Genomic DNA, 14,045 nt, shown 5'->3' with positions numbered 1-14,045 from the left:
GTAGCGACAGCAACGTGACAGCAGTAGCAATGCGACAGTTCATTTGCTGTCTCTCTTCTTCTTTTTCTTATTTTGCTTTGTGGCTATTGCTGCCTCTCTCTAGCCGGACATTTGACAGCAATGATCGCGAGATTTACGCCTGTCGCAAGCCTGTCGCGAGATACGTAATCACCCCGCTGATCTGAGAGCGATCAAGGTTTGGTAATATCCCATAATATTCCCTGCAAAGCACGGTATGTGAACTAGAGGTGTCAAAAAATAATGTACCTAATAAATTTATTAAATATATAAATGTATTCAAGATATTCGTTTTTAGATTAAAACAAAATTGAATACAATATATAATAAGTAGTGAAAATTTGAGGAAATCCTTCCTAAAAAATAACTCAGGCGTTCGATCTTTGATACGCCGCGCGCGGCGCGACCGAGCGACGATATTAGAATAAAATATATTAGGTAGGTACAGCTGAATACAAATATCGTCGCGATTCGACGGTGAATAATTATTACATCGAATTTTCGTATTGGCCTGTTACATGTTGACTGTGATGATACGAGTATGCGGCTAGGATTTTTATCATTTTGTTTGTTTCGTAATAAATTTTGAATGCAGTTTTATTTATTTGTGAACTTGAGTGTCGATAAATATTTAATGCGAATAATTGTAATGTAGATTAGGCAAAATAATGTAGATTAGGTACATTTTTGTGTTGTGATAGATTTGTGTCGCGCGTTAATAATACCTATTATAGTAGATTTGTTCTTTTTGGAAATACTTGCGTCATTTTATAAATCGTATGAGAAAATGTTTTTCAAAGTGTAGGTATTATCATACATTTAAGTATTATAGGTAATAGGTTAGGTACGTGAAGTGGTATTGTTCTTTTTAGAAATCATCATCATCATTTTATAATTCGTATGATAATAAATATGTAGAAATGTATAATAATAAATATAGTAGTTACCTACTAAAAAGATTTTTTTATAGGTAACTAGGTAAACTTACCTACCTATTGTATTGTAGGTATCTACTTGACATTGCTTTATCGTTTTACTTGTTTTTATTTTTACATACATAGGTAGGTACTAGGTACTGTATTCCGCGACAGGTTGAGATGGCAATCGGGGTATGAGGCGGGGGTGACACCCCGCACACCCGCACGTCACCCTCGCTCGCCCGCACTGGGTTAGCACAGGGGCCGTGCGGGTGTGCGGGGCATTCCCTCCCCGATTGCCATTTCGACCTGTCGCGAAGGTATGGATTGGGTACCTATTAAGAGTAAAATTTAAAATTTAAATCAATCGAGTTAAATACAAGCTATACCCTAGTTCTCGACCTTATTGACGGTTATGAGAAAGTTGTTTTTTGTCATATTCTTGTTCAGTAGGTATCATTCATAGATTGTTAAAATGTTGTTCCCTATGTCAATAAGGTCGGAAATCGCTTGCACCCATTTATCTGCTTGCGCCTCATGGTGAAATCGGTGCAAGCAAATCTCGACCTTATTGACGGTTATGAGAAAGTTGTTTTTTGTCATATTCTTGCTCAGTATAATTCATAGATTGCTAAAATGCTGTTTTCTGACGTATGTCAATAAGGTCGAAAATCGATTGCACCCATTTTTCTGCTTGCGCCTCACGGTTCAAGCAATTTTTTTTTTGTAACAAAATAATGTAACGTTAATAATTATTAAATATTTGTCTGTAACACGTGATAATATTGTGATACACACATGAACCTGTATTTGACACCTCTAATGTGAACGAGAAAATCGAGTCTGAAATGTTATAAATGATTGGCGCGCTTTATGATTTTGTCACTTTGTCCTATCTGTTACTTACATGACGCTCAAATATCTTGGGCAATTTCTAATGCCATTAAGGCCCAATATTTATCCAACGGAAGAGAAACAGTAGACAGGAATTACACGCAACTTCACAAGACTATAACTACCTACTGTTATACATATCATCATGATCAACCCATCACCGGCTCACTACAGAGCACGGGTCTCCATAGTCTACCACGCTGGCCATGTGCGGATTGGTAGACTTCACACACTCTTGGCGAAAATATACCTACCTAAATCCTCTGTATTCACTACCCTGTGGGAATCGCGGGAAATCCGGTTTTACACCTTGTCTATATTAAAAGGGGAAGCTCGGTACAAAATTTATTCTTTTTAGTTTCAAGGATTTTGTTTGGGTGCAGCAAGTAAATGAGTCATGACTTTCTATGTATATTATCTACTAATTCTTAGCATTTCAGTTGGTATCATCTTTTCTGAGTAAAATATAAATTTATGAAAATCATTTATGGTAAAATAAATTGGCCTTATTTCGTGCCTAGTAATAACTTATTGAATTAATATTTATCATTATTGCCAAGTTTGTTACTAAGAACACCCACAGCAAAGGCTAATGTTTCGCTTAATTTAATTGCACGCAAAGTTTACACAATCAGAAAATTCTGCGAGCGGGCGTCTACGAAACTTGCCACCATCGAAGATACCAGACCAAATATTTTATTAAGAGAGTCGTTTAATACAGGAGGGTAGAAAAGTTGATATATTAATTAACTAGTGAATAAGTCCGCCAGGCCGAAGAGTCACTCCGTTCCACGCAGGCGCATTAAGGATCTGTCAAGATACGCCCTTAACTAGTGTGAACTCGGCATTCGGGTATATCGCACGACTTTCGGCCTGTGCTTCTCAATTTGCGATGTTTTACTATCACACAAACAAAAAATCGAACTGTAATGGATACGGTGATAAAAGTTGTCGTGAACACGGACGAAAAGTGTAGTCGGTTATTTACGAAGTTTCACTAAATTATACGTGTGTTTGCAAACTATTCGGGTTATATCAATAAGTTTTTCGGGATTCACGCGTTGTGTCATTGAAGTGGTCGTGTTGTGTGTCGGATGATGGACGAGGAAAGTTTATCTCAGTTCACGGTGAGTGGGTGTTTTTAACAGGTTTTTAGGTTTTCAGATTTGAAATCCGTTGGTGAAATTATGATTTATCGCCTTACCGTTTCATACTATACGGCTTTTATATTAGTTTCGGCTAAAAATATTTTGTTACCTATTTACCTAAATCATTCATGTGTGTTTTTTTATAATCGTCTGCCGTTAGTAAGAATGTAAAATATGACATGATGACAGTTTAAAAATTACTTTCCTACGTAAAAACGTTTAGCGCAAAAGTTAATAAGAAAAAGGATATAAGTACGTAATCTACGTGAAAGTAAAAAATATCCAATTAAAAAAGACGTTTACAAAATATTAAAAATTCCTCAAACTTTTGCGAGATTAAAAATTCCTTTTAATTCAAAATTTTGGCTTGCAAAAGCTAGGCGACGAAAAATATAAATAAAGCTGCGTAAAATTCTACAAAATGTTGTGAAAGTTTTATTAAATCATTCTTTTCGGAGTTTCGGGAGTCGATTTCATTTTTCGTAAACGATTTCACGTTCGAGGGGAAATATATTTTCATTGAAAGTTGTGATGAAAGTTTTATAAGGCAATTATAGGAAATCACGTGATCGGTTGAAGGTTAAATGTTCGGCTCGTATTAAAAAGAGAATCTGATAAGGGTTTGATTATAATCCACCCTCATTACCATTTAGATAGGTTCCTCTACTTGGAATAGGCGCAAGCTACATAATTGAAATGGGGTGATTATTTATTACCTGTGGTATTGGCGGATATTCGTCATCATCATCAACTTCAACTCAACTCTTCACTGGCCCACTACTCGGGCACTACACTGATCATTCTCTCTCTGAATGAGAAGAGTTAAGGCCATAGTATATCATGCTATGGTCAAATTCAGTTTGGCAGTATTCTTTGAAGAGATTATTTAGACTAGTCTAAGGCGGCATATAATGTTTTCTGTCACGTAATCAAATGACATTATAATTCCAAAAAGTAAAAAGCGAGTGTCCAGTATCGAACCACTTAGCCCCCTAATAGACTTACCTTTTAATTTAGGCCATCACCGACTAGATCGATATTAGTAGGCTGGTTTTATAAAACTATCGACTTAATGTCTGGGCAAATCATAGGAACTGTAAGGCCCGGTTTTTTTTTTCATTATAGGCAAATGCTTGACCACAATCACACCTGATGAAAACTGATGATGAGGACTAAGATGGGACGCGTTTACGTAGAAGATGCATATTCACTTTTGTTTTAAAGATACCCGGGTTGTAAATGGTAGGAGACACAGATCGTGGAAGTTTATTACAAACCTTAGCCATGCGTATGAGGAATGATGACGCAAAGCGTTTCGTGCGTGTTGATGGAATGTCGATAACATAAGGATGGAAACTCGCCCGACGTCTTGCGGGACGGTGATAAAATGGTAAAGGGGGGACAAAATCGAAAAGTTCCTGAGCAAAATTCTCCTCTCCAAAATTATCTTCTCTACCGGCCAAGTGCGAGTCAGGCTCGCGCAATGAGGGTTCCGTACTACAGTCGTATTTTTTCGACATTTTGCACGATAATTCAAAAACTATGATGCATAAAAATAAATAAAAATCTGTTTTAGAATGTACAGGTGAAGACCTTTCATATGATACCCCACTTGATATAGTCACTTACTTTGAAAGTTGAAAATACTAATTATTAGATCATGACCACAATTTAATTTTTTTTTGTGTGATCTAACCCTAAATTCACGGTTTTCAGATTTTTCCCCAAATTTCAGCTATAAGATCTACCTACATGCCAAATTTCATGATTTTAGGTCAACGGGAAGTACCCTGTAGGTTTATTGACGGACCGACAGACAGACGGGCAGACAGACAGACAGACAGACAGACAGACAGACAACAAAGTGATCCTATAAGGGTTCCGTTTTTCCTTTTGAGGTATGGAACCCTAAAAATGAATCGCTAAATGAGTTGCTGATCGCAAATCTCGAGAACAGCTGAACCGATTTCGCTAATTCTTTTTTTATAATATTCTTTAGTACTCTTAGTAATATTCTAAGTACGTGGATGGTTCTTACGAAGAGAAATTTTTTAAAAATTTAAATCGACTGTTAGGCGGTACGAAGTTCGCCGAGGCAGCTAGTATCCTATACAATCCACTATCCACTGTCGTGGAGATAGACGGAAATGTGTTTAACAGACCATGATCTTGTAAAATCTTTTAACGTCGTCTATTCACAACCTGATTTGTCTGCTAAACGTATCTCCACCCTTCCCCGCTCCGATAGATAGCGGTAGGTCGATTTCGTACAACCTGCGTCAATCATTATTACAATCGCAATTGTTGTGATTGGCTGAATTTGTGCGATTCTTGTTACATCAATGTATTGTAGCCAATAGTAAGCAAGCCTTAACCAATCAAATGTGATTACGATTGTGACTTTGTAGCTGTCATTCTACCGCAATCGATCTGCTCGCCTAACACTACTCTAATTTAAATATTAACTTTTATAAAAGGTGCTTGATACTTCGTTTGAATGAGTGTAATGCAGGTAAAATGTGAAAACTAAATCGTCTCTAGTGTTTAAGTGCTACTTAAATATTAAGCGAATACTTTGGCAACCACTAATCACTTAGTTAGTGCTTGAAAGCTTCTCAAATATGACGTTGCAAGCCAGTTTTTAACCTCTACACACTGTCAAATAAAACGTAAGATTTTCTCAATCTTTAAGATGTTTTTAGGGTTCCGTACCCAAAGGGTAAAACGGGACCCTATTACTAAGACTCCGCTGTCCGTCCATCTGTCTCTCTGTCACCAGGCTGTATCTCATGAACCGTGATAAACAGTTAAAATTTTCTGTATTTCTGTTGCCACTATAACAACAAATAATAAGAATTTGAAAATGACCGCCATGAAAATTAAAAAACCGGCCCAGTGCGAGGTAGGCTCGCGCAACGAGGGTTCCGTACTACAGTCGAATTTTTTAATATTTTGCACGATAATTCAAAAACTATGATGCATAAAAATAAATAAAAACCTGTTTTAGAATGTACAGGTGAAGACCTTTCATATGATACCCCACTCGATATAGTTATCTTACTTCGAAAATTGAAAATACAAATTATTAGTTTATGACCACAATTTAATTTTTTTTTAACCACAAATTCACGGCTTTCAGATTTTCCCCTAAATGTCAGCTATAAGACCTACCTACCTGCCAAATTTCATGGTTGTAGGTCAACGGGAAGAACCCTGTAGGTTTCTTGACAGACAGACAGACAGACAACAAAGTGATCCTATAAGGGTTCCGTTTTTCCTTTTTGAGGTACGGAACCCTAAAAAAGTTAAAAAGTGTCATTATGTTGAGCTGTGCACCCATTTGGGGTGGTGACAGAGATGAAAATGTTACATTTGTACTTTGTTTTTATCTGTGACACCAACAACAAATAAATGCATTTCCTTTCTTTCTTTGCATTTCTTGAACGATGGTAAGGAACCCTTCGTGTGCGAGTTCGAGTCGCACTTGACCAAATTTTAATTAAAAATGTTGATGACAAGGTCGTTTGAACTTTAGGTAATGAACGGATTTTTTGAACCGAAGATAAAAATAGGTTTCACTTGAAACGACGACACTTTTTACGAACAATGGAAGCGTATTTTTGTACTTTTGTTGAAATACTTTGAAGAAAAAGAGCCTGAAACAGACGTTGAAGTATTTGGGAACTTTGTGCTTTTCGAATATTTTTGACGGTCTCCCTGGCGCAGCGCTGTGGTCTTATAAATGGGAGGTCCTGGGTTCGATTCCCGGCAGGGGTAATTTGGAAATTCATAATTTCTACATTGTTTCTGTTCTGATCTGGTGGGAGGCTACGGCCGTGGCTAGTTAGATTTAGCGTTCCGGTATTAGTTCACACGTCCCTCTTATTATTCTTATTTTTTTATCTCTACCTAAATAAGAAAATTCACTTTGACTAATTGCATGAGAAATTTCTCTTCAAAAATCTCTACTAAGTAGTCTCAGAAGCTCAACGATGAAAGAGGGAACTAAAATCCAAAGGGTCCATGGTTCAACCCTCATCTGTTGCAATATTGTCATACTTATTAATTCACGAACAAAGAGAAACATTGGCTATTTAAACAGTCTACGTCATAATAGCTATCTGTACCCGTAGTATAAGATTTTACGTCTCACCAAACGAAACCAAATTCGAGAGTCGAAATACTTCCGCGTTACAGTAAAATGGACCTAAACAACCTTGAATTGAAGTCAAGTATTCAATGCCACTGATTTTAATTTCGCAATGTTTCCGCTTGGAGCGCTGGCTGTAGAAGTGTAGACAAACTTGAGCTTTAAAACAAGGCATTTAAGATCCAGTTTACTGTAACGCGGAAGTATTTCGACTCTCGAATTTGGTTTGGTTTGGTGAGACGTAAAATCTTGTACTACGGGTACTGCATGCCAAATTTTAGCCCGATCCGTCCAGTAGTTTCAGCTGTGCGTTGATAGATCAGTCAGCCAGTTAGTCACCTTTTCTTTTTATATATTTAGATTATGATTATAATATCAGTAGAAATAATAGGATATTATGAACATTTAATTTCCTCATAAAGTTGCCTAAATACAACGCAGAAGGTGTTAGCGTGTAACAATCAATAAACATTATGTAGGCTGACAGTGAATAGAAAATACACAACTACAGCCAACTAGGATGTTAATATCAATTAGTTTACAAAAGGAGCTTCAAATGGAAACGATATTGGGTGCTCCCACACGAGGCGTTTCGCACATCACTGAATGATATAATAGTGTGTGACGTAGCCTGAATATAATAAACCTAATGTAGGCACGTGTGGCCTATTCATAGTTTTGACAATGGACTAAGAGCCAACGAAGGTCTGGACCGTTTTCTTTCTATACCTATATAACAATGAATCGCTAAATGACGTGTTGCTGATTGCAAATCTTTAGAACAGCTGAACCGATTTCGCTAATTCTTTTTTTATAATATTCCTTCAAGTACGTGGATGGTTTTCACGGAGAGAAAAATTTAAAAAAATCCTGAAAAAGAATCGACTGTTAGGCGGTATGAAGTTCGCCGGGCCAGCTAGTATTTTATAAAAACTATAAGTTTCTGTACGTATTGTCCCCAACACAGGTAAGAACAACCAGCGACTATGAAGTTTGGATTGGCTCATGGTGGCTTTGTCAGTCTTTGAACAGTGCGTGTTGCCAGTGACGACATATGGATCGGAGACATGGTCGCTAACTATGGGCCTCATAAGAAAGCTCAGAGTCACTCAGCGAGCGATGGAGAGAGCTATGCTTGGAGTTTCTCTACGTGATTAAATCAGAAATGAGGAGATCCGTAGGAGAACTAGAGTAACCGACATAGCTCAACGGGTTACGAAGCTGAAGTGTCAATGGGCAGGGCACATAGTTCGTAAAAGCGATAGACGTTGGGGTCCCAAGGTGTTAGATAGCGATCTCGCACCGGAAGACGCAGTCTTGGAAGACCCCCCACTAGGTGGACCGACGACATCAGACGAGTCGCAGGGAACCGCTGGATTCAGCGTGGCGTGTGGAAGTCCCTACAAGAGACCTATGTCCAGCAGTGGACGTCTATCGTTGAGCTATGTAGATTTGCCTAGGTCTAGTCAAATTCCAAACATGTAAGAACACGTCTCTACAAGTTCAATATCATCTACATCACACGATAATTGATGATGCAAGAGTTCTAAATAGATAACAATTAAAATGGAGAATTCCACTGCACTTGACCCGCATATCCTTTTGATTGAAACTCACATTAACTGCGTTTATATGGCGACACTAAACATAACACAAATTTTTAATGCTTTTATAATGATCACCATCATCATTTATTTATTTTTTATTTTTACATCTTATTAGAACGGCAGTGCCACTTACACTAACTAGATAATTAATAATAAATTTAAACACAAATAAAGGTACAAGAAAAAAGACATAAAATACAAAACGATAAAAAATCAAAGGATTTTGAATATGTACGCTGAGAACATTGAATGACATATTCATGTAATGCTCTCAGCGTTCTTCAGTAACTCCCGAACCAGTATTATAGACCCATCATTAAATGGGGCCCATTGAGCATTATTGTCCAAAATCCAAATCATGATCAACCCATCGGGGTGAGCACGAATCTCCTCCCAGAATGAGAACAGTTTTTCTTCTTCACTCTGGGCTGGTTTCCGCTGGGGGAGGGAGGGGGGGGGGACTGACTCCTTTCGAAAGGACCGCGGAAGGGTTCAAAACTAGTCAGGCTAACGTCGACTAATACACGTGAGTAAGCCGGGTGTGAGATATGTACAAAATTTCATTTGTTTATTACAATACTTGAAATACACTAAAAACTGCATTTCTACCCCAAAATAGGCTTCAAATCCATTAGAAGTTGGAACACCCGAATACTGCACAGCACCGCGCACTAAGCCGAAACGGCAAGTAAAATTTATTTGCGACATTAGTGCCGCAGTGTAAACGGGGTTTTAGGCGTGTTGCCTCATATGCTGTTGCATATTAAGCAATTTGTCTTTGAAGCTTGTCGCCAAACGGTCGTTACCAGTCTTACTGGAGGCTGCACTGTGGAAGATACGGACATGTTTGCTTGTTTTGCACTTTAACTGTAAAATTGAATTGAACTGTATAATTGCGACAGGTCGAGGTGGCAATGGACGAGGGAACGCCCTGCACACCCGCACAGCCCCTGCGCTAACCCGATGCGGACGAGCGCGGGTGACGTGCGGATGTGCGGGGCGTCCCCACGCCTCGTACCCCGAATGCCATCTATACCTGTCGCAGACTAAGTATACCTAGATAGATAGAAAGATAGATAGAAATACTTTATTGCACACAAAAAATATTACATAACTATTACAGAAACTTAAACTAAAAAAAAATTATTGCTTTACCTAGATACTTAGTTATCGGTGAAAGAAAACATCGTGAGGAAACCTGCATGCCTGAGAGTTCTGACTTCTCCATAATGTTCTCAAAGATGTGTGAAGTCTGCCATTGCACTTGGCCAGCGTGATTTGTTATCATCATGATCAACCCATCGCTGGCTCACTACAGAACACGGGTCTCCTCTCAGAGTGAGAAGGGTTTTGGCCATAGTCTACAACGCTGGCCAAGTGCAGATTGGCAGACTTCACACACCTTTGAGAACATTATGGAGAACTCTCAGGCATGCAGGTTTCCTCACGATGTTTTCCTTCACCGTTAAAGCAAGTGATATTTTAATTACTTAAAAACACACATAATTTCGAAAAGTTAGAGGTGCGTGCCCGGGATCGAACCCTCGACCTCCGATTGGAAGGCGGACGTCCTAACCACTAGGCTACCACAGCTTATATACTATAGCCTAAGCCATTCTCATAATGAAAGGAGAGCCATACTAAGTAATGAGTCGGTGGTATGCGTTAATTGTAATTGATTTATCATGTCAACCCATCGCTGCGCCCACCCACTATTGAGTAAGGGATTTCTCAGAAGTTACCCTTCTCATACATAGTTCATAAAACCGATAGACGTTGGGGTCTCAAGGTGCTGGAATGGCGACCTCGGAAGACGCAGCGTTGGAAGACCCCCCACTAGGTGGACGGGCGACATCAGACGAGTCGCAGGGAACCGCTGGATTCAGGCGGCGCAGGACCGTGGCGTGTGGAAATCCCTACAAGAGACCTATGTCCAGCAGTGGACATCTATCGGTTGACGATGATGATGACCCTTCTCATTGTGAGATAAAACCCGTACTCAATAGTTATCTAACGAATTATTATCCCAAAAAGGCCCAACAATTTTTTTATGTGAGATAAAGGGAAAGGAGTCGTGACTCTCAGAAATGAGAAATACGACTCAGAAGAGAGATAGTGTAAAAAGTGTGCACCCTTAACGCGCACATTTGAGTAAGTACGTGACAGGTGGAGATGTCCCCACCCCGATGCATCGGAGACATCTCCACCCTGCGCAGTGCACACCCGCACAGTCCCCGCGCTAACCGAGCGAGATAGCGCGGGTGAGCTGCGGGGCGTCTCCCCGCCTCACACCCCGCTTGTCATCTCGATCTGTCGCGTACAATTTTAATTACGAACATCACTACTAGGTATTATTGTATTCTGTGTTATTACAATATTATTACGGATTCTGTTATGATAACAATAGTATGCAAATTGACCACAATCTGGCCTAATATAAACGGCAAAGTGGCAGTTGTATAAATACATCCATACCGCGATAATTTGCTAGCCAAAATATATACGTACCTACGTACTAGCGACCTCTATGTTCTACGCACTAGATGATAGTTTATTTATTTTCGTCCGCGTGGATTTACGTTTTTCAAAATCTCGCGGAAACTCTTTGATTTTCCGAGATAAAAAGTAGCCTATGTGTTAATACAGGGCATAATCTATCTCCATACCAATTTACAGCCAAATCCTTTCAGTAGTTTTTGCGTGATTGAGTAGCAAACATCCAAACATCCACACTTTCACATTTATAATATTATTAGGATTAGGATACAGATACAAGTTAGCCCTTGATTGCAATCTCACCTGGTGGTAAATGATGATGCAGTTAAGATGGAAGCGAGCTAACCAGGAAGGGGTATGGCAGTTTTAATTAAACCCTTACCCCTTTGGTTTCTACACGGCATCGTACCGCAACGCTTGATCGCTTGGCGGCACGGCTTTGCCGTCACACCAGAAATTTAGAAATGATAAAATTCCAAATCCGTGTCGGGAATCGAACCCGGGACCTCCCACTTCAACAGCGCTTACTACTGCGCCAGGTCATCATAATGATCAACCCATCGCCGGCTTACTACAGAACACTGGTCTCTTTCAAGATTGAGAAGGGTTTTAGCCATAGTTTACCACGCTGGCCAAGTGCGGATTGGCAGACTTTATACACCTTTGAGAACATTATGGAGTCAGTCAGAACAAATCTTTACAAATAAGAAGACATCGGTAAATAAAATTAAACGCCCCTATTTGTTTTCATTATAAAACCTACTCGTATTTTTTCTTTTCTATTCCCTCATTGAATTAAAACGTTTAATTTCCTTATATTTCCAACGCGCTGAATGAAAAACTTATTTCAATAAAAAGAAACCATCAGAAATTTATCTACTTTAATTCCTTTTCTTTGATGGGAATCTAATTGATTGGCCTCGTCTAAGGAAAATACTGCATAATAAGCTCCCAATGAAAAGTTCTTGGTAAGAAACTCCACCTAATGACTATTCATTTATTTATAACTTAATTCTATTTACTATTCATCTAGTTGAAAAGTTTTTCACTTTTTATAGTCTGAGAGCTAATAGAGAGCCAGACTTTCCTTATTTTATAAAAGCTGAAAGTTTATTCTTTATTAAGAAAAAACTTAGGTAAGTCTTTTTTTAAATTTTCTTACCTCTTCCTATTTCGGGAACCGATGCGAAATTTTCTTGGTCCCAGGGTTTGGGCTGGGTGATGGCGAGTCAGTCAGTGAATCTAAATGTTTTAATTTAGAATCTTCAAATGCTTTGAATCCTCAAACGTCTACTACTGGTTCAGAATGCCCTTCCTATCGAAAAGAACCAACATGAAACTCTAGATAAAGAGAGCCCTTCAGAAATAGACCACTTTAGATAAAGTCCTGCCATCAGGTTGGAATTGAACCTGATGCCAGGACTGAGGGTTTCGTTAGTAATGAAGTTTTGAAAATGCGTTTTTTTTAATTTATAAAAGGAAAAGCTAACTCATTGACCTATCAACGCACAACTCAAACTACTGGACCTGAATCGGGCTGAAATTTGGCACGCAGATAGCTATTATAACGTAGACATCCGCTAAGAAAGGATTTTTGAAAATAAAACCTCTAACTGGGTAAACTAGAGGTTCGAAATTTATGAAGTACATGCAGCGCAGTACGTCGCGGGAATTAGCTAGTTAAAAATAAGTTTTCGATGGAAACCAATTATTTCCACTAGCTCTCGAATGGTCACTTAATACCAGTATCGAGAGCAAGCTTAGAATTTCAAAGCAGAAACGAACTTGTGAACAAAACTTTGGTATAAAGTTTACAGTATAATGTATGGAGTTTCAGAGAGTGTGAATAACCCGTTTTTACGTTAACGATAGGACGGACATTATGTGATAATAATATTGTTATTGGACATTTAATATCGTTGCATACATTTAATTGTTAAACAATCCTTTATTTTTTTAAGTGAAAATCCTTTAGAATAAGTTATTTTTTTGACAAATTGACAAAGATCTAATTGGATGGTCGGTATAAGTATAACTAGTCATCCTGACGGCAAAACCGTATGGCTTAATAATTTAGTATTCACATATAAATATTAAAGGTTTTTTTTTTTTTTTTTTTTTTTTTTTTTTTTTTTTTTTTTTTTTTTTTTAATACAATAAAACTTAAAGCTAGCCTTATCTAATTACTATATAAATCATGACCGCGTGGAATGGTGCCAAGAATACTGGCTGCATTTCCGCGCTGGACAGCTAGGCTTGATTAAAGGTTAGATAAAAATATCTTCTAGATTGTAGGAGATTAATATTTTTATCATAGATAGTTTGACTGCTACAAAACTTTACATTCATTTAGAATTTAGATCGTAATTAATCGCCGTGGATTTTCAGAAGGTCATTATTTTTAACTGACTTCCAAAAAGAAGGTTCTCAATTAGGCTTGATTTTTTCACCACACTATTTTCTCCGAGACTTCTGGACCGATTTGCAAAGTTTTTTTAAGTATTCATAATTTTATTAATGTACCGAGATGGATCGGATAGTATGAAAACGGTGGACCGATTTGCAAAGTTTTTTTACTATTCTTAATTTTATTAATGTACCGATATGGATCGGATGATATGTAAACGGTGTTTACAGTGATGTGATATGAGGCATGATCCTGAAGTTGGCAACTATCGACGTCTAGACGCCATATATCAGGTTGCGTGACATAAGAGTATTACATTTCGTATTTCGTTTTCTTGATAATAATATTAAGGTGACATATTGATGAAAAACATCTATAATGGCATACGTTCGCCAACTTTTTTGAGAC

At 38.2% G+C, this 14,045-nt stretch overlaps 1 protein-coding gene across 1 annotated transcript in view; it reads left to right on the top strand.

Moving 5' to 3' along the window:
• Window positions 1-2,630: 2,630 nt before the first annotated feature.
• LOC117983240 (uncharacterized) overlaps window positions 2,631-14,045 on the top strand; it is a 193,445-nt gene continuing 182,030 nt past the window's right edge. Inside the window, exon 1 of the mRNA XM_034969729.2 lies at window positions 2,631-2,956. The gene's annotated coding sequence lies outside the window, so the exon portion shown is untranslated. The remainder of the gene's footprint in view (window positions 2,957-14,045) is intronic.

Source organism: Maniola hyperantus, chromosome 6 (genome assembly GCF_902806685.2).
Source record: "Maniola hyperantus chromosome 6, iAphHyp1.2, whole genome shotgun sequence".
NCBI lineage: Eukaryota > Metazoa > Arthropoda > Insecta > Lepidoptera > Nymphalidae > Maniola > Maniola hyperantus.
The sequence above is the reverse complement of the archived record's forward strand: the minus strand, read 5'-3'. Positions and strand labels throughout refer to the sequence as shown.